This window comes from Carcharhinus amblyrhynchos, chromosome 21 (assembly GCF_965287045.1).
Source record: "Carcharhinus amblyrhynchos chromosome 21, sCarAmb.v2.hapA, whole genome shotgun sequence".
Classification (NCBI taxonomy): domain Eukaryota; kingdom Metazoa; phylum Chordata; class Chondrichthyes; order Carcharhiniformes; family Carcharhinidae; genus Carcharhinus; species Carcharhinus amblyrhynchos.
Genome location: NC_137344.1, coordinates 18,779,801 through 18,806,841, shown reverse-complemented (window position 1 = coordinate 18,806,841; position 27,041 = coordinate 18,779,801). Strand labels below are relative to the sequence as shown.

General features: G+C 44.9%; 1 protein-coding gene across 1 annotated transcript in view; it reads left to right on the top strand.

Annotated features, from left to right (window-relative positions):
* gna13a (guanine nucleotide binding protein (G protein), alpha 13a) overlaps positions 1-18,091 on the top strand; it is a 464,418-nt gene extending 446,327 nt beyond the window's left edge. The window contains exon 4 of the transcript XR_013889186.1: positions 18,079-18,091. The gene's annotated coding sequence lies outside the window, so the exon portion shown is untranslated. The remainder of the gene's footprint in view (positions 1-18,078) is intronic.
* Positions 18,092-27,041: the final 8,950 nt, after the last annotated feature.

Genomic DNA, 27,041 nt, shown 5'->3' with positions numbered 1-27,041 from the left:
ATAACAGTTCTATAGCATATGTACTCAGTATTGTGCACGTAAAGTTACATTTAGTTGGAACGATGACTTGCATTTACTGTTTATTTCTAATCATTTAAAAGTAATTTTTAAAGTGAAAAGAATTGAACTATCCGATTATTTAAATTAAGCAGCGTAAATCATATGGTAAAGCGAAAATTTAGTGATGACCTTTCTTAATTATCTGATAATTTGAAATAATTGACTTTGAATTGAGAAGAGACAAATGACGCCTTTAACATAATGAATATCCTTACACATTTCAAGAGTAGAGACAAACAGCAGCAGATTTGGGATAGTTGACCAAAAATATCATCAAAAAGTAGATTATTGCGAAAGCTTTTGAACAGTGGCTCAGTGGTCAGCACCTCTGCCTCACAGTGCCAGAGACCAGGGTACGATTCCAGCCTTGGGTCACCGTCCGTGCGGAGTTGCACTTTTCTCCCGTGTCTCCGTGAGTTTCTTCCAAGTGCTCTGGTTTCCTCCCACAGCCCAAAGGTGTGGTGGGTAGGCACATTGGCCATGCTAAATTCTCCCTCAATGTGCCCAAATAAGTGCTGTAGTGTGGTGACTAGGGGATTTTCGCAGTAATTTCAGTGCAGTGATAATGTAAGCTTACTTGTGATCTGGGTCCAGAGAGTAGGGAGGCAGTTTCAGAGAGTAAGATCAAGACAGCAGGGGTTCTGACACCATAGTGATGTTGTAGAAGGTATGGGAAGCTACACAAGAGGCCAGATTGAAAGTTGAAAAGAAATGAAGCAAAGGAGCAATTTGCAAATGATGTTGAGGATTTGAATGTAATTGTACTGAGGGATAGGGAATCAGTGAATGTTGGCAAAGACTACAGGCAATGGAAAAGAGGGATATAGCCAGCATAAGATGAAAGTGGTGAAGATTTGGATGTGTTGATTTTATGCGCTATGGAGTCCAGGAGATGGGGGAGGAGTATTTTGTACGGGTTAAGCTTGGAGATAATGAAGACATGAAAAATGAAGTGGTACGGGTGAGGTAAGGTCAAAGGAGCCAATAACATGGAGAGATGGATGTCAATAGCCTTGGTGATGGATTAGAAAGGGATGAATACTAATTTGGTTGCATTTTTTTATTCATTCATAGGACATCAGCTTTGCTGGTGGGCCAGTGTTTATTGCCCATCCCTAGTTGCCCTTGAGAAGGTGGTGGTGAGTTGCCTTCTTGAATCACTGCAGTCCATGTTCTGTGTGTTGACCCACAAAGCCGGTAGGGGGGAATTTCCAGGATTTTGACCCAATTACTGCAAAGGAATGGCAATGTATTTCCAAGTCAGGTCGGCGAGTGGCTCGGAGGAAAATTTGCAGGTGGTGGTGTTCCCATCTGTCTGCTGCCCTTGTGATGGGAAGGTGACAAACACTCCCCACAAACACTAGCACCGCATCCACCACACCGCCCCACCCCTCCAGCCCACCCATGCTCCTTACTTGCATTATGTCAGTGATAGGGAAAGGTAGAAGTCAGTCTCCCATACCAGCTGGGGCCTTTCCCTGCAGACGATAGTGTTTTATCAGTGGTAGGTGGGCTCTCCTTCAGATGCTACATATTCAGAGGGGGTACTCTCCTACTTGTGCACTCTGTGTTACATGGAGGGTTCCACCCGTGGCAATGGCTGCTGAAGGGCACAGTCCACCCCACCCTTATCAATGTACCCCCCCACCACTACCCCACTAGGGTCACCCTGGCTGGCCCTAATGATACCTGACCCCATTCACCTTTCTAAGTGTGGCCTCCATCCCTGGGTCTCTCAGCTGTGTGCTATCCCAGCAGCTGCCAAATTCCTGTGGTGGCGACGCTGAGGCTGAAGAAATGCCAGTCTTCCAATTGGAGACTCTTTCCTGTCTTCAAAGGGACAGGAAATTAGCTGTAGGCCCAAATTGCACCTGGGAGTCTCCCAAATGGCAGAGGCAGGGCCCACCCTGGCTTTCCAGGCCAGCTGTATGAAGGTATAATTTTAACCTTACCTATCCAGCAGGAAGTTGATGGTAATACTACCCTTCCATCTCAACGGAGAGAAGATCAGATGCAATATGTAAAATCAGTATTGTACACAATCCTGACAGCCTGATGGGTGTGTTAGATTGAAATTGCTCACTATATATACTGCTTGATATGGCACTTGCGCAGCCCAAGACCACCAGAAACTACAAAAGATCATGAATGTAGCCCAATCCATCACGCAATCCAGCCTCCCATCCATTGACTCTGTCTGCACTTCCCGCTGCCTTGGAAAATCCCCCAGCATAATCAAGGACCCCAAACATTCTCTCTTCCACCTTCTCCTATTGGGAAAAGGAGGTCACATGCCAACCAGCTCAAGAACTACTTCTTCCCTGCTGCTGTCAGACTTTTGAGTGGTCTTACCTTGCATTAAGTTGATCTTTCTCTAAACCCTAGCTGTGACTGTTATACTACATTCTGCACTCTCTCCTTTCCTTCTCTATGAATGGCATGCTTTGTCTGTATAGTGTGCAAGAAACAATACTTTTCGCTATGTGTTAATACAGGTGACAATAATAAATCAAATCAAATATCACATAAATGATAAAAAGATACATTTGCAAACATTTTTTAGGTTTAAAAATTTTACAGACAAATTATAATTTAATTCTGCCCCTTTGATATTGGATTTCTTATGCAACACCTCAAGTGTACGTACTCCCTTGGTGATGTGTCAAAGGCATTACACGCAGTACTGAGTCTGCAAGAGAGGAATGAATTGGGATAACTGAAAACTTGGTTGGAGAAGTTGATATCAACAAGATTTTTAAAGGTGAAAAGAGAGCTGTAATAACTTGGAAAGAACATTTCAGTCTGTAACATCAAGGTGGATGAAAGTTCCATAACAAATGGTGTGAGCAAGAGACAGAGGAATGTACTGACAACTGGAATCAGGTACAAAGAGCAATTGGGGGATACTACTTCTTTTAAAATTTATTAATGTCACAAGCAGGCTTACATTAACAGTGCAATGAAGTCATTGTGAAAATCCCCTAGTCACCAAACTCTGGCACATATTCATGTACACTGAGGGAGAATTTAGCATGACCAATAAACCTAACCAGCGTGTTTTTCGGACTATGGAAGGAAACTGGAGAAGGAAACCCACGCAAGCACGAGGAGAATGTGCAGACTCTGCACAGACAGTGACCCAAGCCGGGAATTTAACCCAGGTTGCTGGTGCTGTGAGGCAGCGATGCTAACCACTGTGCCACCGTGCCACATGGTAGACAAGAAGAGGAGTGAGTTGTCAAGGATATATAGATTCCAACGTCCCTTCCCTCTCTGGAGTCCTTGAAACGCTGTCACCTCCCAAATGTATTCCCATTTCCCTTGTTGCATCAGGTTTCCTCCCATGCCACAGTGCCACAACTGCTCTTATCAGTCACAAATTGTATTTTATATAACCTTGACAAAGAGAATCTATTCCTCCTTATCCCGCTCTAGCTCTCTGCAGCGTTTTTCGTGGTTAACCTCACTGTCCTCCACCACCTCTCCACTGTCATCAGCTGGCTGGGATTATTATCAGCAATCAGATTGGTTTTAAATGATCTATATTTGTATTTTTGGGTTTTGGAAACAGGGTATAGATTGAGGTGTATTAATTGTGTGTTTCTGCGTAAGAAAGAGTTAAAACTTAAGTTTTAGTTGTGTTAAACAAAGGCACTTTCATGTAAAGGGATTTTAGTTTCATTTCATAATGTGCCGACATTGTGTTTGGAGAGTTTACAGCGTGAAAACAAGTAGAGCTTAAAAAAGGATGAGGTTATTGCTTAGCAACTAGGGACCACGTTAAGATAGAAAGAATTTTTTAATCTTCTTTAAGCTTGACCTAAGGCAGTTGGATCTAGGTAAATTGTATAATCCTTTATAATCTGTGGAGGTCTGCGTGGGCTGAAGGAGTATTGTGTTATAACCGATTTTTTCATGTTTAATAAATGCTTTATTCTTTTGTTAAAAGCTAATTGGCAGTCCTGGGACTCTGGGCAGGTTTCTCTGGCCTCCCCGCCATGCGTTTCTCATGGCAGGAGGTGGTGGATCATTCACTGGCTGTGGGATCTTCTGTTCCCACTGCTACCGATGGGATTTCCCATCGACTCCACCGCATGTCACCGGGAAGCTCATGAAGGGGTGCACCGTCAGCAGGATCAGAAGATCTTGTCGGTATAAACAGCCAGAAAGTTCTAGCCTCTGTTCATCCACATTTCTGGAACAGAAATAATTGTTACGGTCAATAAAGCTAGGGTTCCATTCTAAGATCTTCCCGTCCCATTATAACATCAACTGGGATCGTAACGCTCTACACACCTGCTTGCATTCTTATCTGTTTCGTTGAAGCCAGAAGCTCAACATCAATGGCTTCTCTTCCCTGAAAGGTTTTCTCTGGTATTCCCTAAGGATCTATCCTTTGCATCCCTGATTTCTCATTGAAATACTGACCACCAGCATTATTATCTGAAAAGACAATATCATTTTCCACATGTATGCTAACACTAAGGTCTGTCTCACCACTAGCTCTCTCGACTCCCCACACAGTCTCTAAACAATTAGGTTGCTTGCCTGCCATCTGGTTCTGCATTTTCTCCATCTAGATCTTGGGAAGAGTGAAGGCATTTCCATTGAATTCCATCACAAATTTCATTTCCGAACCATCGACCCCATCTGCTGGCAAATGTCTGATCTGAGTAGGACTATTCGCAATCTTCATCATACTTGATAATGTGGGAAGTTCCCCACCACACTGGCACCATCATTAAAACCACATATTTGCATCTACGTAATATCATCCCACCACACCACCGCCTCAGCCCATCTGCTGCTGAATACCTCACATGAACCTTCGCTATCTCAAGAATTGATTATTGCAACACATGTGCCCAGAGTTTCACACCTGCCCTCTGGAAACTTGAGATCTACTCTGTCTACATTTCCTGCTGTCTCAGCAAAGCAGCCAGCATAATCAAGGGCCCCACACATCCCGGACATTCTCTCACCCACCTTCTTCCATCGGGAAAAAGATACAAAAGTCTGAGTCACATACCAACCAACTGAAGAACAGCTTCTTCCCTGCCGCTGTCAGTTTTTTGAATGGACTTACCTTGCATTAACTTGATCTTTCTCTACACCCTAGCTATGACTGTAAGACTACATTCTGCACTCTCTTGTTTCCTTCTCTATGAATGGTATGCTTTGTCTGTCTAGCGCTCAAAAAACAATACTTTTCACTGTATGATAATCAGCTTGGGAATTCCCTCATTCCCTAAAGGGAGTCAACAATGTGGGATGTGAACATATACTTAAAGAAATAATTACTCCACCATTGGTGGCTGTGTCTTTAGCTGCCTGGATTCCAAATCTGGAATCCCTGCCAAACCTGTCTCCCTGTAAGACATTCCTTAAAATCTACCCAGCTTTTTGTCATCTACCCGAGTATTGGCTTACGTGGCTTGTTGTTTGATGATGTTCTTGTGAAGTACTTTGTGAGGTTTTACCATATTGAGGGCGCTATATAAGTGCAAGTTGCTGACTCTGGAGGTGGTGGCCCGGGGGATGGGAAGAGAAGTTAATGTTGGAGATGTTGGCTCTGTTTTGATACATGAAGAGAACCATTCAAAGCCACAAGGAGATGGAGCGTTGGAACTGGTGACGTCCACCATTGTGAACTGGATGATCCACTAGCGTTGTAGGAACAGTGCACGTTATTTCTGGCTTTCCCTGATGCTATAAGAAAGGTGAAATGGACTGATTCAAACATGATCCTATGGCAATTGAATAAGTGAAACATCTTTTTAAAAAAAAACAAGAAGTCTTTTTATTGTTGTTACTTACTGTGACCACAAGGTGGAGCTCATTGATGAAAAAATTTACAGAGTGAAGGGATTAAAGGGCTGAACCAGTGTTCCTGGATGAGAATAGTGATAGCAAGAAGAGTGATAGAAGGAAGAAAATGGTGATCGCAGGAAGAAAATGGTGATAGTAGGAGGAGAATGGTGATAGTAGGAGGAGAATGGTGATTGCAGAAAGTGCTGGTCAGGACACTGCAGGCCCATAGCTGCTGATTCCACATTGCTCAAACTAACCAAAGGAAAACCAGGAGCTGTGCGGTCTCGACTTTGTGACCAACATCCTGTGGGGCTGCAGGCAATTTGGAGCAATCAGTTTGTGGTGGGGAAATCTGGGGAAATGGCTGGTGGATGCATGGGATGGTGCCAGCAAACCAAGTGCAACTGGCAACAGCACAAAAATACACACCCAACTCCCTCCATGGTGTCCTATAACTCTACTTCTCTCTGCACAGATGCTGCTAAACCTGCTGAGTGTTTCCAGCATTTTCTGTTTTTATTTCAGAATCCTAGCAGGCACAGTGTTTTATTTTTGGACTAGAACAGTTAGGTTCTTGTTAATGAGATGAGGCAGTCTTCTTTGAAATACTACTAAGGGATCTTTTACATTGGCTCTCTAATATATCCTTTGAAGTAAGACAGCACCTCTGACATCTCAGCACTCCTTCAACACTGCGCTAAATAAAATCAGCCTTGATTTTAGGGTTAGGGTCTTGAACCCATGACCCTCTGAGTTAAGTTCAAGAGTTTTGTAATTGAACCAACTTGTGAAGCCCCCTGCACAAAGAGGAAAGGAACTCATGTTTAACACGTACACCAGAGTTCTCCGGTCACGCCGGAGGCCAGCATTGTTGCTGGTGGGACAGGTACATTTTGAGAGCTATCTAAAGTCCAAATTTTTCCATCCCACTCACAACAGTGCCCACCACTGGTGTGCTTGGAAAATCCCATCCACTGGGCAGAATCTTCCTAGTCTCACAAGGCAGATCTGGCAGGGAATTCTGATATAATCACATTGGGTCAGTAGGTTGATCTTTCTGGAGTGGGTGAGGGTATGGGGCGGTCATCACCGTTAGAAGCCACCCACCCTGCAGTGACAGGCTGGGACTTATGCCTGGGGGCATCATTGGGATCTTCTCAGGACAGGACCTGCCGATAGATACCCAGAGCAGCTTGCCAATGGCTGGTTGGGTGGCCCCACTCTAACCATCCTCCCCCTTCCCTCGCAGGCTGTAGGTTGGAGGCCATCTTGTTGGCTGGTTTCCCTTCCACTGGGTTGGCCTGGCAGCTGTTCAATTTTAAATATTCTAACCTGTCAGTAGAGTACTCTCAGGATGATCACCTCACAGCAGCAGCATCCAACTCTTCCAGTGGGAGGTGCTGTCCTTCCAAGGCTGCAGACTCTCATATTGGGCCTGCAGCCTCAGGAACCTGCCCATCACCTTTCCTTTTTGGTTTGTGGAACCTCTTAATTGGCCACCTCCAGGAAGATCCCCCCCCCAGGCAGGCACAGTGACAGCAAATGCAGGTTTGGGACCTGGAAGTGGTCCTACTCCTCAATTATTCTTAATAGGGCCAAGATTTGGATGGCACCGTAGCACAGTGCTTAGCACTGCTGCTTCACAGCTCCAGAGACCTGGGTTCAATTCCTGGCTCGGGTCACTGTCTGTGTGGAGTTTGCACATTCTCCTCGTGTCTGCGTGGGTTTCCTCCGGGTGCTCTGGTTTCCTTCCATAGTCCAAAGATGTGTGGGTTAGGTTGATTGGCCATGCTAAAATTGCCCTTAGTGTCCTGAAATGCATAGGTTAGAGGAATTAGTGGGTAAATATGTAGGGACATAGGGGTAGTTCCTGGGTGGGATTGTGGTCAGTGCAGATTCGATGGGCCCAATGGCCTCTCTCTGTACTGTAGGGATTCAATGATTCCACCTTAGTATGCAGCCAACACCATTAAGCACACCATAGAATGATAGAAGACATGATAGGATCTCTACAATGCAGAAGGATTTTCAAACTTGATTTTCAAGCTTGCTGACGACACCACCGTAGTGGGTCAGATCTCAAACAATGATGAAACAGAGTACAGGAATAAGATAGAGAATCAGGTGAACTGGTGCAGCAACAATAATTTCTCCCTCAATGTCAACACAATGAAGGAGACTGTCATCGGCTTCAGGAAGCGTAAAGGAGAACTCGCCCCTGCCTACATCAATGGGAACAAAGTAGAAAGGGTCGAGAGCTTCAGGTTTTTAGGTGTCCAGATCACCAACAACCTGTCCTGGTCCACCCATGCTGACACCATAGTTAAGAAAGCCCACCAAAGCCTCTACTTTCTCAGAAGACATAGGAAATTTGGCATGTCAGCTACAACTCTCACCAAACTTTTACAGATGCACAGATTCTGTTGTATCACAGTTTGGTGTAGCTCCTGCTCTGTCCAAGACCTCAATAAACTACAAAGGGTCATGAACGAAGCCCAGTCTATCACTCAAACCAGCCTCTCATCCATTGTCTGTTCACAATTCCTGCTGCCTTGGAAAAGCAGCCAGCATAATCAAGGACCCTACGCAACTTGGATATTCTCTTTTCCTCCGGGAAAAAGATACAAAATTCTGAGGACATGTAACAACTGACTCAAACTAACAACAGCTTCTTCCCTGCTGCCATCAGACATTTGAATAGACCTACCTCGCACTAAGTTGATCCTTTCTCTATATCCTAGCTAAGACTGTAACATTATATTGTGTACTCTCTCCTTTCCTTCTCTATGAACACTATGCTTTTTCTTTATAGCACGCAAGAAACAAAACTTTTCACTGTATACTAATACATATGACAATAATAAATCAAATCAAAGAAGCCATTTGGCCCATCGAGTCTGCACCAACAACAATCATAGTCAGGCTCTATCCCCATAACCCCACGTATTTACCTGACTAGCTGATACTAAGGTGCATGGCCAATCCACCTAACCCCCACATCTTTGGACTGTGGGAGGAAACCAGAGCACCTGGAGGAAACCCACGCAGACAAGGGGAGAACATGCAAACTCCATAGACAGTGACCCAAGGCCAGAATTGAACCCGGGTCCCTGGTATTGTGAGGCAGCGGTGGAAACCACTGTGCCACCATGCTGCTCTGTAGGGCAATAAATTGTCTTTCAGTCCCTTTTCTATTAGTCCAACTTTGATGCTGGCTGGCTGGCTGGCTGAAGATTGGACACCAACGGTCCAGTTGTCTCAGAGATCTTTGTAAATCATCGGTGAGTGCTGGAGTACAGTGTGTGAGGGGAAGTTTGTGCAGCATTCATTTTAATTCTGGTGCCAAGAACAGCTGACTCAGACTGTCACTGGCTAATTCAGCAACTGAAACAGACCAAGAAATTTAACAGATCCTAAATGCTACAATTGTTTTCCCAGTCCACAGAGGATTTTAATCTCAGATTGTGCTGATGAAGACCAGCAGTGCGTCACAGCAACACAGACATAAACAAATCTCTTGTCAATCATAAAGGATTCACTGTTAAATCTCTGTTGGATATTAAAGGAGAAGGACGTTTCTTGGAGAGATTATAAAAATGTAATGCCCTGCTTGCTGTCTATTAAAAATCAAAGCCCTTGGGGGTGAATCTCCAAAAAAAAGTGTTGAATTTGTGTAGAAACTAGAGTAAATCACACTACTTTTTTCAGTGTGAGTTTAAAAATGAATCTCCCCCACTCTATTCACTGCAATCTGCCTCAGCGTAAATCTGTTGGAAATCAGTGGGAGGGGCCTATTGACGCTGGAGAGACTGGCAGCATAGTGCTGAGTGGGCCATTGCGCATGTGCAGATTTGTCAGTGCCGAGATCGCGCATGCGCAGTGGTCTCTGTCTGCTAGCCTCTTGATTGCTGGCCAGCTCAATCACTGACCACCTGCAATGTTGGCCCTCTCAGCACCCCCCATGGTCTGATTGCTGGTCTCCTGCATATGTTCGGGCCAGCCTCGACCCTCCCCAGTCCCAGCCTCCCGAGGACTGCAACCACACACTCCCCCAGCGCGCCCCCCCCCCCCCCCACCCCCCACCTCCATGAGCAATAGTAATAGTAATAAACTAATGTTTAAAAATGACCATTACGAACTGGATTTCTCTGCCACAGGGTCCAGAATGTTTGGGGAGATACATTTTTAAAATGTGCTGATTTGTGATGAAGACCAAGGGTGAGATTTTCCGGCCTCGCTCATCCCAAAAACTGTAAAATGCCCCCCGAGGTCAACGTACCTTCCCATGCTCCCCCTCGCCTGCTCCTATTCCCGTGACGTGCAGGCCGGTAAAATTCCAGCCAAAGTGTTTCGGATTGTTTCACAACAGAGAGGATGGTGGAAATGAGACTGGAATCACTGGGGCTTTCACCGCAATGTTCAGCAAGTGGTGGAAGTAGGAACCTCTTCATTCAAGATTATCTAATCTCTTTTTAACTCTTGGTTTCCCTCTTTGTTTGTGTTTCTTCAGCTCAAGCCAGTGGGAGCCGGATCACGTGCGCATTCTTAAAAAGGAGCGTGTGCCAGAGAATTAACTGCTGTGTTCTGAGTTGCTTGTACAACTCGGGCACCTGGCAACTTCACCCTTCGTCTTGTTATGTGCAAAAACCAAGAAAATTTGCTATCTTGGTTTCAGAGACCAATATCTCTCATCCGTACTCCTTACGCTGATTGTCACCATTAGCCAAATGAAGTTATTGTGAAGATAGCCACCTTGAGCGATTACTGTAGCTCCCTGACTAGTTTCATTTGGCACCAATAAGTACATTAAACCTCTTCACAGCATTTCTAACAGCTTTTCCTTTTATTTATTATTGCAATGCGGGTAAGACTGGTGCAAAGACAAATCTATCACCAGTCTTTAGCTTTGTTGAGAAGATGGTGACAAACTTTCCTCAGGAATGGCCAGTGACTTGTTCTTTTACTTGGGTTATTTAGGATACTGTCTCCATCAATTGATTTACAAAACTGACCCCCATCATTTGCCATTTTAATTCAGCATCTTGCTCTCATGCCCACATATCTACCCTCAGCCTGCTGCGATGCTGCAGTGAAGCCCAACGTAACAAGAAGAACAACACCCCGTCTTCTGATTCGGCACATTACAGCCTTCCAGACTCAACATTCAGTTCAACAACCTTAGATTGTGAACTTTCCCTCCATCTTGACCCCCCCCCCCATTTATTTTTCAATTTGCTTGGCTTGCCCCAATGCAACCCCACTCTGTCCCCACATGGCCACCTGTTCCATGTTATCCAGCTCTGCTCCCACTGAGACCTTTGTTCTCCTATGAACACATTCTGCTATCTGGTATTTTTGCCACTATTAGCACGCTTCAGTCCCTAATAGCACCATTAACACTCCTTTGCCTTATGTCCATGACATCTTTGTCAATCACTCCTTTCCTCCGACATATCCCTGTCCTTCCACTCTGCCCCACCTGCTTCTCTAACTGTATAATTCATTACATTTCAGGATGATAAGACATAGGAGCGGAATTAGGCCATTTGGCCCATTGAGTCTGCTTTGCCATTCAATCAAAGCTGATATGATTCTCATCTCCATTCTCCTGCCTTCTCCCCGTAACTCTTGATCCCCTTATTGATCAAGAACCTATCTATCTCTGTCTTAAGGACACTCAATGATCTGTCCTCCACAGCCTTTTGTGGCAATGAGTTCCACAGATTCACTACCCTCTGGCTGAAGAAATTCCTCCTCATCTCAGTTTTAAAGGAGCACCCCTTCACTCTGAGTTCTAGCCTCTCCCACTCGTGGAAACGTCCTCTCCACGTCCACTCCATCTAGGCCTCTCTGTATTCTATAAGTTTCAATTAGATCTCCCCTCATACTTCTCAACTCCATTGAGTATAGATCCAGACTCCTCAACCGCTCCTCAAATGACAAACCCTTCATTAACGTTAACTGTGTTTTTCTCTCTCTGCAGTCACTGCCAGATCTGCTGAGTTTATCCAGCATTTTCTGTTTTAATTTCAGATTCCCAACACCGGCAATGTTTTATATTGATTTTATTACAAAACTTTGATGATTTACCGATGCATCATGAATTCCTACAGAACCGTTTTTTCCCCTTTTGCATTCAGAAATAGCTGTGTGGGTGGTGTTACTTTACTTTCCTGTATTAGATCATTAGACTGTGTATGGACTGAGCGTGGCTTAATGAGTCAATACGTGTGCGTGCAATTGTACAATTCTATTTTAACAAGATCATGATGGTACTTGAACTAACTGGTTACACTGAGTGATGGGAAATGCTAGATTGTTGCCACAAGGCTCACAAACATTTTTTCAATCAGTATAAAGTTCACATTGACTCTGTAACCTCTTAATGAATTGTTGAGGTTGTACATGTCCTTGGCACAAAACTGCGTCTGTTGCTGCTGGCATCAGTCAGACCATCTCAGTAAGTCTTTTTTGTATTAATCTAGTTGTCAGCATCATACATGAGTTTGCTGAAATCATTCACTTTTTGTACATGTTTACTTTTTGTGACCACAGAATCTTAGAATGATACAGCACAGAGGGAGGCCATTTTTTAACAGAGATGAGGGGGAATTTCTTCAGCCAGAGGGCGGTGAATCTGTGGAACTCATTGCCACAGAAGGCTGTGGAGGCCAGGTCACTGAGTGTCTTTAAGAGAGAGATAGGTAGGTTCTTAATCAAGAAGGGGATCAAGAGTTACGGGGAGAAGGCAGGAGAATGGGGATGAGAATCATATCAGCCTTGATTGAATGGCGGAGCAGACTCAATGGGCCAATTCTGCTCCAATATCTTATGGTCTTATGAACTTGAAATATAATGAATTATATGGTTGGAGAGGCGGGTGGGACAGAATGGACAGATAGTGACATGCCTGTATTGCTTCTTGGAAAGAGTTGTCTGATTAGTCCGGTAACTCGGCAAATCGGTCTCCTTCACTTATCTACCCAATTCTCGACTAAGTGTTGTTATTGAATCTGCTTCCATCCTTCCTAAGATACATTCCAGATCATTACAATTCACCGTGTAAAATTTACTTTCATCACTTTACCTCTGGTTCTTTTGTCAATTACTATAAATTTGTATCACAGATTTGTTACTGCACAGAAGGAGGCCATTCAGCCCATCGTGTCTGTACCAGCTCTCCAAACAAGGATCATAGCTTAGTGCCATTCTCCTGCCTTCTCCCCGTGCCCCTGCACGTCATTTCTATTCAAACAATCATCTCATGTCCTCTCGAATGCCTCAGCTGAACCTGCCTCCACCACACTCCCGGGCAGTGCATTCCAGACCCAAACCACTCGTGTGAAAATGCTTTTTCTCACATTAAATTTGCTTCTTTTGCAAATCCCTTTCAGTCTGTTCCCTCTCGCTCTTGATCCTTTTACGAGCAGGAGCAGTTTCTCCCGATCCATTCTGTCCAAACCCACTCATGAATTCGGTCATCTGGTTGGCCATGCTAAATTCTCCCTCTGTGTTACCCAAACAGGCGCTGGAGTGTGGCGACTCGGGGATTTGCACAGTAACTTCATTGCAGTGTTAGTGTAAACCTACTTGTGACTGTAATAAATAAACTTAAACAATGTCTCCTTTTTTCTCTGTCAAAACCCTTCATGATTTTGGACACTTCTATCAAATCTCCTGTAAGTATGCAGTATCACGCGGCCTCTCTCCTCCTGCCCACACAGAGGACCTTGAGGTCGAGGATCAGACCTCCACCCCACCACCTCCAGGATTGGATCCCACCCCATTTGGCCAGAAATAAGACTCGACTTCCTGAGGGACTGAACTCCCCTCACGTCCTGGGACGGATTTACCTGGTCCTCTGACCTCCCCTAAGTGTTTTCGGTGCATGAGTGGAAGCCAAGCTTGTCAATCAGGCCGAAGTCCAGAATGTTGAAACATTCTGCTTTGAAGAAAACAGCCTTAGTTTCTCAAGTATCTCTTTCATCCCTGGTGCCATTCTAGTAAATCTCTTCTGTATGTTGGCTAAAACGTTGGCATCCTTCCCAAAGTGTGGTGCCCACCATTGAGCGCAAAATTTTAGCTTTGTTTTATTAAATTTCCTCGTTTTGTGGTTTATAGCTTGCATATTAACAGAGTGAGTTATGTAGACAGGGAAAGGGCAGGGTGGGGTGGGGGATGGTGGAGGGGGAGAGGTGGGGTTGGGGTAGGGGAGTTACTGGTGTTTGTTTTGAATGGGAAAACTGAACAGTTCCCTGACTGGACTTCAGCCTGATTGCCTGATCGGAAGTGGAGTCTTATTCCTGGCCAAGTGGGGTGAGATCCAATCCTGGAGGTGGTGGGGTGGAGGTCTGATCCTCGACCTCGAGGTCCTCTGTGTGGGCAGGAGGAGAGAGGCCGCGTGATACTGCATACTTACAGGGTCTGGAAGAAGCACACTGCTCCTCCTGGCCCACATGAGGTGCTGCAAAGTCAATTGTCTTCTCCCTGATGCTGGCCCATTTCCAGTCCAGGTGCCTGGGAAACCCGGCTGCCTGCTGTAAAACCATTAAGGCAGGTTAAACCCGAGACTGCCAGCCGCATCAAAACATTTAAATTGCCAACCCACCGCCCAGGATCAGGGTGGGGCCCATCCTCTGTCAAACCCAAATGTGCAGGGATTGGGTGGGGGGAGATGGCAGAAAGTTTGGGGGGCAGGCTTCAGATTTTAAAAACTTTTAACATCTAAAGTGAACTCAATTCCCCTCAAGTTGCTAGAGACAAACCCAAGAATGCTTTCTAAATGCATTTTTAAAATACTTTTGAAACTGTCCACTCAACTTGCCCAACCCCTTGTGCATGTTCACCACCAGGTGGCTCTGTTTCTACATCCCCTCAGAAATTTGACAATTCAGTTTGTATCGCCTTTCTTAGTCCCTTCCACCAAAATGCATCAATTCAAACTTCCTTGTGTTAAATTTAATCTGCCACGCCTTTGCCCATTTCACAAGTCTGTTTTGTCTTTGTTGAGTTTGTCACTGGTCTGCTCACTCTTCACTATGGGGAGGATTCTCGGGGCCCTCTGGCTCTGATCGCAAGTTGTGATGCGCCTGAAAATCGGGATTTGGCGGGAAAGTGGGTTTTATGCCGGTCGCCAAATCCGCTGCAACCATCCCCCGCTACACAGTGCTTAACACGGCTGTCTCACAGCGCCAGGGACCTGGGTTTAATTCCTGGCTTGGGTCACTGACTGTGCGGAATCTGCACATTCTCCCCATGGCTACATGGGTTTCCTCCAGGTGCTCCGGTTTCCTACCACAGTCTGAAAGACGTGTTAGTTTGGTGCATTGACTCATACAGGCCCCAGAGTGTGGTGACTAGGGGAACTTCACTGCAATGTTCACCTAAACCTTACTTGTGACTAATAAATAAAATTCAAATTACTTTGCCACCGATTTGGTTCTGGCCAGAGCAGGGGGAACCCGGCGCATAGTCAAACCCACACTTGCAGCCTGGATCAAATAGCTCTCGCTATTCACCCACGTCCCCCACAGGATCTGCACTGGGGGGCTTTGGTACAGGCCATCACAAGAGAGATCTGATGTGTTGGACCCTCAGGGTGGGGGAAGCACCACCAACCCCTCAGAGGCATCCTCTCCCCCACATAATGCGGGCATGAGGCTTATCAGACCTCAGACACTCTCATTCAGCTTCCCTTCAGGCCAATCACTTCGGCAGTGCCAACAATACACTGCCCCTGGCACTGACACCCTGGCCTGGCACCTTGAGCCCTCAATGAGGTAAATCCAGTGACCATTTGTCCCTCTGCTGCTGTAAAGATGCAGAGGAAGGATCCCTTAAGGGTCCTGAGGTTTGAGTGGGCTGGGAACAAGGGATTGTTCTCCACCAGGATGGGAGTGTCGTGTCGTAACTGGACTGCACTGGCTAGCCTTGGCAGACCTGAAGATCACCTCAGGAATAGTGCTTTCAGGCAGCCCTGTGATCAACTTCTGCATCCCTGCCTGTCAGCTGTGCAAATTCTGAATTGGCCAGGTCACTTTAACCTCCACGCCCCTCCGGTCAACTCCAGCAATTCATTGATCCTCTCCCCAGTGTAGACAGAGAGTCACCCTGATTTGCACATTTGCAAAGGCTGTCAGGAGCTGAGTGACAGACAATGGCGAAAGAGAAGGAAAGATTCAGAACATGAGATAATCATCAGCGCAGAATGTGGAATGGCACAGCTATGTTACAGGTATGTATTAAGTCCATTGGTTGGTATTTTTAGTGCACATACAGAAGGTGGAAGATGATACAAATGATTATGTGGCTGGAGGGATGGTGCAGAGGGAGGGCTTTAGACTCCTAAGGAACTGGGACAAGTTCTGAGTCCAGTTTGAGCTGGTTAGGGTGCAGCCGAACAAGCCTGAGAGAAAATGTGCAGGTTAAGTTGATTGGCCGTGGTAAATTGCCCCTTAGTGTCAGTGGGGTTAGCAGAGCATAGGTTTATTTGGTAGCACAAGCCACAAGCTTTTGGAGCACTGCCCCTTCATCAGGTGAGTGCTACCAAATAAACCTGTTGGACTTTAACCTGGTGTTGTGAGACTTCTTACTATTCTATGGAAAATCCATTGCTAGACATTGCTGGTGCTGTTTGGGAGAGTTTAAACCTGCAGGACAGGGGGATGGGATCCCGGGTAGGGATTCAGGTGGGAGAGAAGCAAAGCTGGAAATAGAAGGCAAAAAATTAGTCAGCAAGTGCGGAAGGCAGAGGAGAGAAAGGATAGAAATTAGAGAACAAAGATGTTAGCAAATGCTGGATGCTATATACTTCAATGTAACAAGACGGTTGAATAATGAACTAAAAACACAGGGAGACAACATTAGTGTAACCTAGTTTAAAGAAGCACAGGAATAAAAGGCACAGAACTCTTAAAATGCATCCAGGAGATTTTTTTAACCAGTACATTGCAAACCAAATAAGACAAGGCACAATTGTGGACTTTGTTTTAAGAAATGAAGCTGGGAACTTACATAAGAACATAAGAACATAAGAAATAGGAGCAGGAGTAGGCCAACTAACCCTTCGAGCCTGCCCCGCCATTCAATAAGATCATGGCTGATCTGTCGTGGCTCAGTTCCACATTCCCGCCCTCTCCCCATAACCCTTAATCCCCTCTCTTATCAAAAACCCATCAACGCGCATCTTAAAAATATTTAGCGAGGTAGCCTCCACCACTTCAACGGGCAGAGAATTCCAGAGATTCACCACCCTTTGAGTGAAGAAGTTCCTCCTCAACTCCGTTCTAAACCGCCCCCCCTTTATCTTGAGGCTGTGCCCCCTAGTCCTACTATCCTTTCTGAGCGGGAAGAGTCTCTCCACCTCTATGCTATCCATCCCATTCATCATCTTATACGTCTCAATGAGATCTCCCCTCATTCTTCTAAACTCTAACGAGTACAAGCCTAATTTATTCAGCCTCTCCTCATAGCTCAACCCCCTCAACTCCGGCATCAGCCTAGTAAACCTCCTCTGCACTCCCTTCAAGGCCAAAATATCCTTGCGTAAGTACGGCGCCCAAAACTGCACACAGTACTCCAGCTGCGGCCTCACCAATGCCCTATACAGCCGCAGCAAGACCTCCCTACTTTTATATTCAATCCCCCTCGCTATGAAGGCCAGCATCCCATTCGCCTTCCTGACCACCTGCTGCACCTGCAAGCTGGGTTTTTGCGACTCATGCACAAGGACCCCGAGGTCCCTCTGCACCATCACTTGGATGGGATAGTAGTGAGAGGTTGATAGCAGTCATCACAATTCCATTAGATTTGGTGTAGTTAAAGAAAAGGACAAAGATAGACCAGGAGTAAAAAGCCTTCAGCTGGAAAAAGCAAATGTGCAGAACAAATTTGCCCTCCACAAAGGAAAGGGTGGCATCCCCAAATCTAGATCGCCTTGGATGTCAAGCAGCATATAGAGTAGAATTAAGGCAAAAATGGAAAGCTAAAGTCAGATGCCAGGAGCTCAATAGAACAAAAAGCTCAGAGGAATATCAAAAATACAGGGGTGAAAAAAAACAAAGAAAAGCAAAAAAATTTGATAAATAAAGAGGAAAGGGTAACAAAGGAAAGACTAGGAGAAAAATACTGCAAGTGTTGTAGGAAAGAATAGGGTTTATTAACAGTCAACTTATGTGTGAAGGTGGAAGATGTCTGCACAGTTATTAGTGAATACCTTGCGCCTGCCTTAACAAAAGAAGGAACATTGCTCACGTTGTAAGTAGGGTGAATTGTGAAGTATTGGTTGGGGCAAAGCAAATGATTCAGGAAATATCTAGTGGACAGACATTTTCAGAGTAGTCACCAGACCTGTATGACAGGCTGTTAAGATAAGAAAGGGACAGGAAAGCAGGTGCTCTGATCATCATTTACCTGGCGGCAGACATGATTCCAGAAGACTGGAGGACTGCTAACTTTCTTCTTTCTTCTAATGAAGATAGTACGAGGAAATACAGGCCACTCAGCTGAACCTTTGGCAGTGGGAGAATTACTGATAAAGGTTCTGAGGAACAGCATAATTCAGTATTTCAGGAAGGCACAGATTAATCAAGGGCATTTATTAAAAAAAGGTTGTGTATGATGAACTTGATTGAACTTTGCAACGAAATAATGAGGATTGATGAGGTTGCTATATTTGACATGATTGAAACCACGTCTCAAATACTATGTGCAGTTTTGGTTTCTTTATTTAAGGAAGGATCTAAATGTGCTGGAGGCAGTTCAGAGGAGGTTTACATAAACTAATGTCTGGAATGGGACCTGTCTTCTCCTGTTTCCTGTACAGTAGTCTCCAGCGCAAGAGCTACTTTCCAACTGAAGAACTTCAGAGAAAGAGACCTATTTTCCGGCAGATCCCAGTCTCCAATCTCTGGAGAGAGAAAGAGAACTACTTCTTTCAATAACTCCCATCTGAGCTTTCTTTTTATCTCTGTGAGCCTAGGTTTGCCCGGTCATATAATCTTACTTATTAATCAACCTAATTAACCCACTGTGAAAAATCTCAGGGCAAAATACCAAAAGAAAACACTGCATTAGGCCAGATTAAAACAAATAATTATGCTGCTGCAGTAACAACAGGGGCTGCCGGTTACAAAGTGGCACCAATAACAGAACAGACTACTAAAACAAATCCTGCACAAGATACATGACACAAATATATTTCTTAAAGGCACAGTAGCATCAAATAAGATAGCCTCTAATTTTCTGATTAACGCTGCAGTTTGGTGGCCTATGAATAACTCGCACCAATGTTTGCTGCCCCTTGCTGTTTCTTAGCTCCATTAAAACTGATTCTATGGGTTGGATTTTCCAACCATGCTCACTCCGAAACTGGAAAATCCTGTTCAAGTTCAATGGGCCTTTCCATTGCCCAACCCTCATCTGCTCCGATTCCCATGGTAGGTGGGGCGGTAAAGTTCCGGCCTACATCTCAATCCTTGGATGCTCTCTCACTAACGTACTGATCTCACCCCTTACTGAGAGCACTACCAGTCCTCTTTTTCCCGTTTTCTGATCCCTCCTAAATGTCGAATATCCTTAGATATTCAGTTTTCCGTCTTGGTCACCCAGAAGCTATATCTCCTTAATGGCAATTAAATCATACCCATTTACCTCAATTTATGTATTCAAATCACCAACATTTTTGTGAGTGCCTTTCATTCTGCCTTTTTAGTTTTATTCCCTATTCTGATCCTATTTAATGCTTGCCTATGCTTTGCCTGTCTTCTATTTTTCTTTTCTACTTTTCTACTTCCTTTCCCCATTTTTCTTCCCTCAAAGCTGGGTTGTCTCTGAGGTTCACATCCCTCTGCTAATCTGTTTTACACCTTCCCCAACAGCACTAACACATCTCCCAGCAAAGATGTTAGCCTCAGTTCTGATAAAATGCAACCTATCCATCTTGTACAGTCTCACCCATGGTCTAAATGCCTCAGAAATCTGATGACCTCCCTTCTACACCAGTTCTCCACTCATGTATTCAATCGCTCAATTCTCCTATTTCTATGCTCACTGGTATGTGGGACTGGAAGTAATCCTGAGATTACTGCTTTCAGTGGTCCTGCTTTTCAATCTATTTCCTTGCTCCAGGCAACCTGCTTTCAGGAATCCATCCTCCTTCCTACCTAAGACATTGGTATCGACCTGGACCACAACCTCTGGCTATTCGTCCTGCTTCAGAATAATGTCCTGTAGCCACTCCGTGACATCCTTAACCTCGATACCATTATGGAGTCATGTCGACCTCCATGGATTTGCTTGTCTGTTCCTCTAACTAATGAATCCCCCATCGCTATCATTTGTCCCCTCTCTTCCTCCCCTGCTGAACCATCCATGGTGCCACAAACTTGACTCCGTACTTCTCTGTGGAACCAATGCCCTCACGAGTATCCAAAAAGGAAAACTGATTTCTGATCAGAGCCTCACTCAACCTACCTGATTCTCTTGGACTCCCTGGTGCTTAACCATTCCCTTTCTGCCTCCTAGCGTGAAGTATGACCACTGTTCTGATCATACTATTCACATAGCTCTCATCCTCATGGATCCAGCACAGTGACTCCAGCCGCCACTCAAGCTCCGAAATCTGGAGCTCACACTTCTACAGCTGGTGAGACTTCCTGCAAATATGGTCATCTAGATGACCAGTAACATCCACAATCTCCCATATACTACAGAGCATGCATTTCATGTGACCAAGCTGCCTCGTCATGTCAGAACTTTACTTCCATTACATTAACTTTGTGTTATATTAGTTTACTGATATTAATTTTACTTGGTTTTAACTTAAACCTTACAACTATTAATAAACCTTACTGGTTCTGATAAATCCGACTCACACTTAACACATTTAACACATTTTCTTTACCCTGTGCACCAAATTCCCCTGTGAGCCTAACATACTACTTTCTCAGTCTCCATTTCACTCAGGTATAGTCTGTTGACCGTGTGCCCCTTACTAGATGTTGGTAGGAACAGGAACTTCTGGCTGAAAGGGCATATTGGATAAACAAGGGTTGTTTTATTTTGGACAGAGGGAGTTGCAGGAAGATTTAATTGAGGTGTATAAAATGATGTGGAGGGCCTAGATGTAGCGGATAGGATGGATCTGTTTCTATTAGCAGAAAGATCAACAACCAAAACCTCAATTTTTAATACTTAATAGAAGACATAACTTGGGGGGAGGCGATGTCCTGGTGGTATTATTGCCGGAATACTAATCCAGCAACTTGTTAATGTTCTAGGGATCCAGATTCGAATCCCACCACAGCAGATGGTGGAATTTGAATTTAATAAAAAATATCTGAAATTAAGAATTTACTGATGACCATGAAACCATTGTCGATTGTCATAAAAACTCATCTGGTTCACTAATGCCCTTCAGGGAAGGGAATCTGCCGTCCTTACCTGGTCTGGCCTACATGTGACTCCAGAGCCACAGCAGTGTGGTTGACTCTGAACAGCCCTCCAAGGGCAACTAGGGATGGGCAATAAATGCTGGCCAGCCAGCAACGCCCATGTCCCACGAATGAATAAAAGGAAATGGAGAGATTTTTCACCCAGAAGCTGGTGGGAGTCTGGGACTCATGCATGAAAGGGCAGTGCAGATAGAAACCCTTATTGCATTTGGAAATGCACTCAAAGAGCTGTACTAGAAGGCTACAGACCAAGACTTGCAAAGTGGGATTAGCCTGAATAGCTCTATCTGGCCAGCATGGAGACAATGGGTGGAAAGGCCTTCATCTGTGTTACATATTTCTAAGGTTCTATGACTAACTTAAGTACACCCAAATTCTGGCTGTTACTATATATCAAAAGAACTGTGGCCCCAACACTAATCCCAGAGGGATACCACCTCACGCTTCCTTTCAATCTGAAAAACAACTGTTCACCAGGAATCCTCATAGGAAGCTTTAACTCCTCTGGGACAAGAAGCATTCTTCCTTTGGCATGTACCCTTACAAACTTTGACCCTTGTGCCCAATTATCCCGTTTGATTTGTGCTTCCTGTTCCTTACTATTCTCTGAATTCCTTTTCCGCCTTGTTCTCTCTAGATGAAACATATTGTTGTGATCCAGCCGTTTCCTGACCCCTATGAACCTAGGTCACATTTTTTAAAGTATACGTAAATACTGTTTGTACAACATCTTAGCCTTTCCGCTATTGTCTCAGATATTCAGAATTGCGTCAGCTTCGAGTGAAGGCTTACCCGGCTCTGAAAGCATGCATACTTGTTTTGCTTGCCCTGAATTTTTTAGTCTTTAAATTAACTCTGTAAAAATATATAAGTTTGTAGTTTTTATGCATGAGGGATCCTGTTCAGCTCGATGTATCATTGAGATTACATTTAGTTCAAAGGTGGCAAAAGAGGCTCCTTATTCTTTTGACATAGGTCTTGACATACCCACTACCATAGAGTTCCCCTTCATGGGGGCAACAATTAACTGCATGACAGAGAGGGTTTGGAAGCTATTGAATGCAGATGGTTAAAAGACCAAAAACTGCTGGCATGTCAGACATGACAACATTCATCTTGACATTTAACTGGTATGTGTTTGGAGGAGGGGATTGGGGGGAGGGAGTGCGAGCTGCGCAGATTAGTTGTGTCAACAATTATAACATGTAAACATGAAGATTTAACACTGCATTCTGGCTGCAAATGACGGTATGCACATCAGGATCAATAAGGCGAAGGCACAGCAATGATTGATGGCTCTGTGAATTTGACAAGCTAGAAAGCCTTTAAATACTGAAACAGCACAGCTGTTTCCTTGCCTAAGTGGAAGTTCTTGTTCTGAGAGAGTGTCCTTTCACTGCTTTAGAGATGTTTTCCAAAATGGCAGAAGTCATTGCTACTATCATGGACTTTCACTGACTTTGATCTGCACTTTAAGAGGCATTTGGATGGGTACATGAATAGGGAGGGGTTAGAGAAATACAGGACTGAGTAAGGACAGAAGGTTTTGTTTAGTTTTGTTAGGGCATCGTGATCGGCACAGGCTTGGAGGCCTGAAGGGCCTGTTGCTATGCTGTACTTTTCTTTGATGTGGGATTCCGGCATTGGATGGGGTGGGCACAGTAAGAAGTCTCGCAACACTTTTCTTTAACTGGTGCTTTTTACTGCACTTTTTTTTTGTTCTTTGTATACTGCCAGCCTTCAGTTCAGCATAGGAGCAGCTTATCCAGCAGGTAAGATTTGACCCAGTTATCTTTCATTGAATAAACAGACCAAATGGCAGAGTCATTGTTTCCGGCCTACTCACTAAGGAAGGTGCAGCCAGTGCTGTCCGAGCACAAGAACAGCCATTGAGAAAGCCATGAGATGTGATTAAGGATACTTTTAACTTATAAGTATCCTTCAGTATGCAAGGTAATGACACCACCAAATCATAACAGTTTGCTGCCTTGTATTAATAGAATCTAAGCCAGCTGGTGAAGCCAAAACCAATACACAAAGCTGTCCTTTACTGAGGGAGACTTTATTGACTTTGTTCCGTCTTGTAGCCCACCCCTCAGATCCAGTATCCCGGATATCCTCTTATTTATACTCTTTTGAGCACCTGTGAAATTAACCAGACTAATAAATCCAATTAAATAAATCGACAGCCTCTTAGAGGACTGAAAGGATAAGGATATAAAGGAACCTTAAACTAAAACAAAATGTCATTCTTGGGGCTGATAAAGAACCCCAGCCCCTTGCAGCGCCCAGAGGTTGCGGAAGGTCTTCTCTTTATATGTCTTCAAAGTACCTTATTGAACGATACCCTTCATTTGTGTACCCTAAAAATATAATTTACAAACCATTAAACACCTTGTACAGCATTGGGCTGCGGAGCATTATGGAGCCGCTGGAGGTGAAAGGTGAAGGTCCCTCCAACTTCTTGAAAGAGTGGAGGAAGATGAGGTGTGGCAGGAGTTGGGAAAGCCTGATGTGGTTAGGGTGGCTGCAACCGTCCACTTAGCTATCCACAGTGCCTGCAATGCACTTTTACATGTGCAGCCATATGGCACGTCAATGCTGAACGGTTACCACCCTTCACCCAATAACTCTGCCACTTCCTTCGCCCATCGTTCTTCCTCTACTCGAGTCATTCCATTCTGTTTAAGGCTGATGGTCACTCAACAAGCAGGAGGTAACAATGAAGGTGACTCAACAATGGAAACTTGAAATAAAGTGCATGATTCTTCCACATCCGTGACAAAATTGACACCATCGCATTCTCATAAACACTAAAGTGATTTCCTTTTTGAAACTACAAAGTCTTTTTTATATCTTATCACTTCTACCTGGAACTATCCCTGTGGCTTTAGCAGAGCAAGAAGCAGCTGCTTATTCCTCTGCTCTGACTGCGGAGAAATTCATATCTGATCTCCTCAGCATCATGGAACCCATGTTCACTCTGTCAAGGACTGCCCCACCCGCCCAGAGTAGACCAATAGGAGCAAACAGGGCACTGACAGAGGGGATAGGATAAGGGAAAGGGTGGATGGAATGTCCTGAGTAGAGTACACATTTCCATGTGCCCTTTTTCCACCTTCCCCCTAATGGCCACCATATAACACCTCCCTGCTAGTTAAGGTTGGAGATCAGTTTGCTACACTTCGGTGAGGTACTAAATGGGCAGGGAAGGCTCCATCCTATTTAAACTGGCAAACTGAGTATGCAGGCCGTTGGTTAGGGCAAGCATGCACTCAGTTACCTCCAAGATTGATGCCTCAGGCAAGTGACCACTTTTTCATGGAGATGGAAATCACAGCAAATGCCTGAGACATTATGGTAGTCTTGGTAGAGACAGACTCCTCCAATCTTTTTCCAGGAATGTACTATGCCTCTGAAAATGCTAACAAAAACTCACACATTTTCTGTTGCGCCTCCAGAATGGCCAGTCACCCCGGAGGCCCAGCATCTGTCTCCAGCTGAGCAGAGGGAGCTTGGACCATCCTGAATCTATCATTGCTGTGCCTGTTTCCAGCACTTTCTCCTGCACGTTTTTGATGTTTGGCTCACCACGTGACAAACTAGCTATGGGGCGGGATGTATCTAAGCTGGCGGAGGGTATGCATGAGTCATGTGATGGTGCTTCCTCACAGTGCACAACCTCCTCTGGGAAACTCATTAAACTTGCACAATCTCCCGTGACAAACCTGAATGGCCTGTGGGAAATGAAAGACATAAGTTAGAACCGATAAGGGAGAAGGGTTCAGAGTGATCATTGTGTCGATGATCAGATTTCAGTTGCTGGTGACATCAGGTCAACATGACCAATTGTTTTGTGCAATGAAACTCTGTGATATCTAATGCTGTTGCTAAGTATCTTGAAGAGCCCCATCTTTTGATCTCCAGTGGTCATGCGTTTTGCATTCTGCGGGTATCCATCATCTCTTTCACAGCAGTTAAGGGACAATGACTGGACAGTTATGCCCAGTTCAGCTTCTCCATGGGATTCTGCACACTCTTCTGCAAGGAGAGAAAAGGGAATGTGTGAAATGGAAAGTTTTAAGAGGAACATTTATGGAGGGTGATGGTGTGGTCTAATGTGAGATTGCATTAAGCTGGAGTTGAGCGTCAGTATCAGCCGTTCAGATTAACATGTTGGGAGGTGCCTTGATGGAGTGAAGCAGCCAGACCTGTAAGTTGCATTGGCCTACAGAATTCAGTGCAGGAAGATGGTGGAGAATTCAATCTGAGGGGATTTCCATTTGAATGTAGGATGTCACTCACCTTCCTGAATCTGGTGAGGTCATTTGTGTCCTTTCCGCACCTTATCCATGAGGGAGAGACCATACTCCTGCAGCTCACCACTTCAGCCATTACCAGCCATCTCTGCTTCAATTTCAGAGGCAGGCCCCTTCCTCCTGGCTATTGGGAGCCGTGTTTCTCTGCTGGATGCTCACAGCCTGTAGAATGATCTCTAGTTATGCCCCAAAGGCCAGGGACAACCTTCCCTCATTGAGCCTTGGGCTTGCTCTGTCTTTTCTGACATCTTTAGAAGATGCCCCAGAACGTGGCTCCTTTTTAATCGAGAGTTGTTAAATGTCAGGTGCTGCTCATGCACCTGCTCTGTTGGTTAGGGAATCTGGGGAATGCACACCTGGGTAGGCTAGTTGAGGCAAGAAACCAAAAGGTGTGACAAGGGTATTATCATAGAATCATAGAATCCTTACAGTGCAGAACGAGGCTATTTAGCCTATTGAGTTTGCACCGACCACAATCCCACCCAGGTCCCATTCCTGTAATCTCACATATTCACCCTGCTAATCCCCTGACGAAAGGGCCAATTTTGCATGGCCAATCAATATAACCCACACATCTTTGGACTAAATCCTTCCTATTGATTCCTTCTGGATGGGCTGAATGGCCTTCCTCATCCCTATCTATCTCATGATCTTGCAATGTTCCCATCCAACATGAGAGACTGAAACACAGTAAAATGGCACTGATTTGTAGAGGGAAACAGAAGCATTCAGCTCACTTTACCCCATAATTTTAGGTTAATATGTTGTGACTTAACTTGGTGGGCAGAATGGTGGCATACTGGTTAGCACTGCTGCCTCACAGCACCAGGGACCCAGGTTTGATTCCCGACTTGGGTCAGTGTCTGTGTGGAGTTTGCATATTCTCCCCATGTGGGTTTCCTCTGGGCTCTGCTCTGGTTTCCTCCCATAGTCCAAAGATGTGTAGGTTAGGTGGATTGGCCATGCAAAATTGCCCTTTAGTGTCAGGGAACTAGCTAGGGTAAACGCATGCGGTTATGGGAATAGGGCCTGGATGGGATTGTGATCGGTGCAGACTTGATGGACTGAATGGCCTCCTACAGCATTATAGGATTCTATGAAATGAGGATGGAACAATGGTGCTGATGGTATTTGTCCTCAGATTAGACTATACAGTTTTCTGGCTTGGATAATACAAGGATATGATGTGGAACTGACAGCGTTGGACTGGGCTGAGAACAGTAAGAAGTCTCACAGCACTAGGTTAAAGTCCAACAAGTTAATTTGGTAGCACAAGCTTTTGAAGCGCTGCCCCTTCATCATCCTTCACACACTTGATGAAGGAGCAGTGCTCCGAAAGTACCTGTTGGACTTTAACCTGGTGTTATGAGGCTTCTTACTGAACACAAGGGTATGAGAA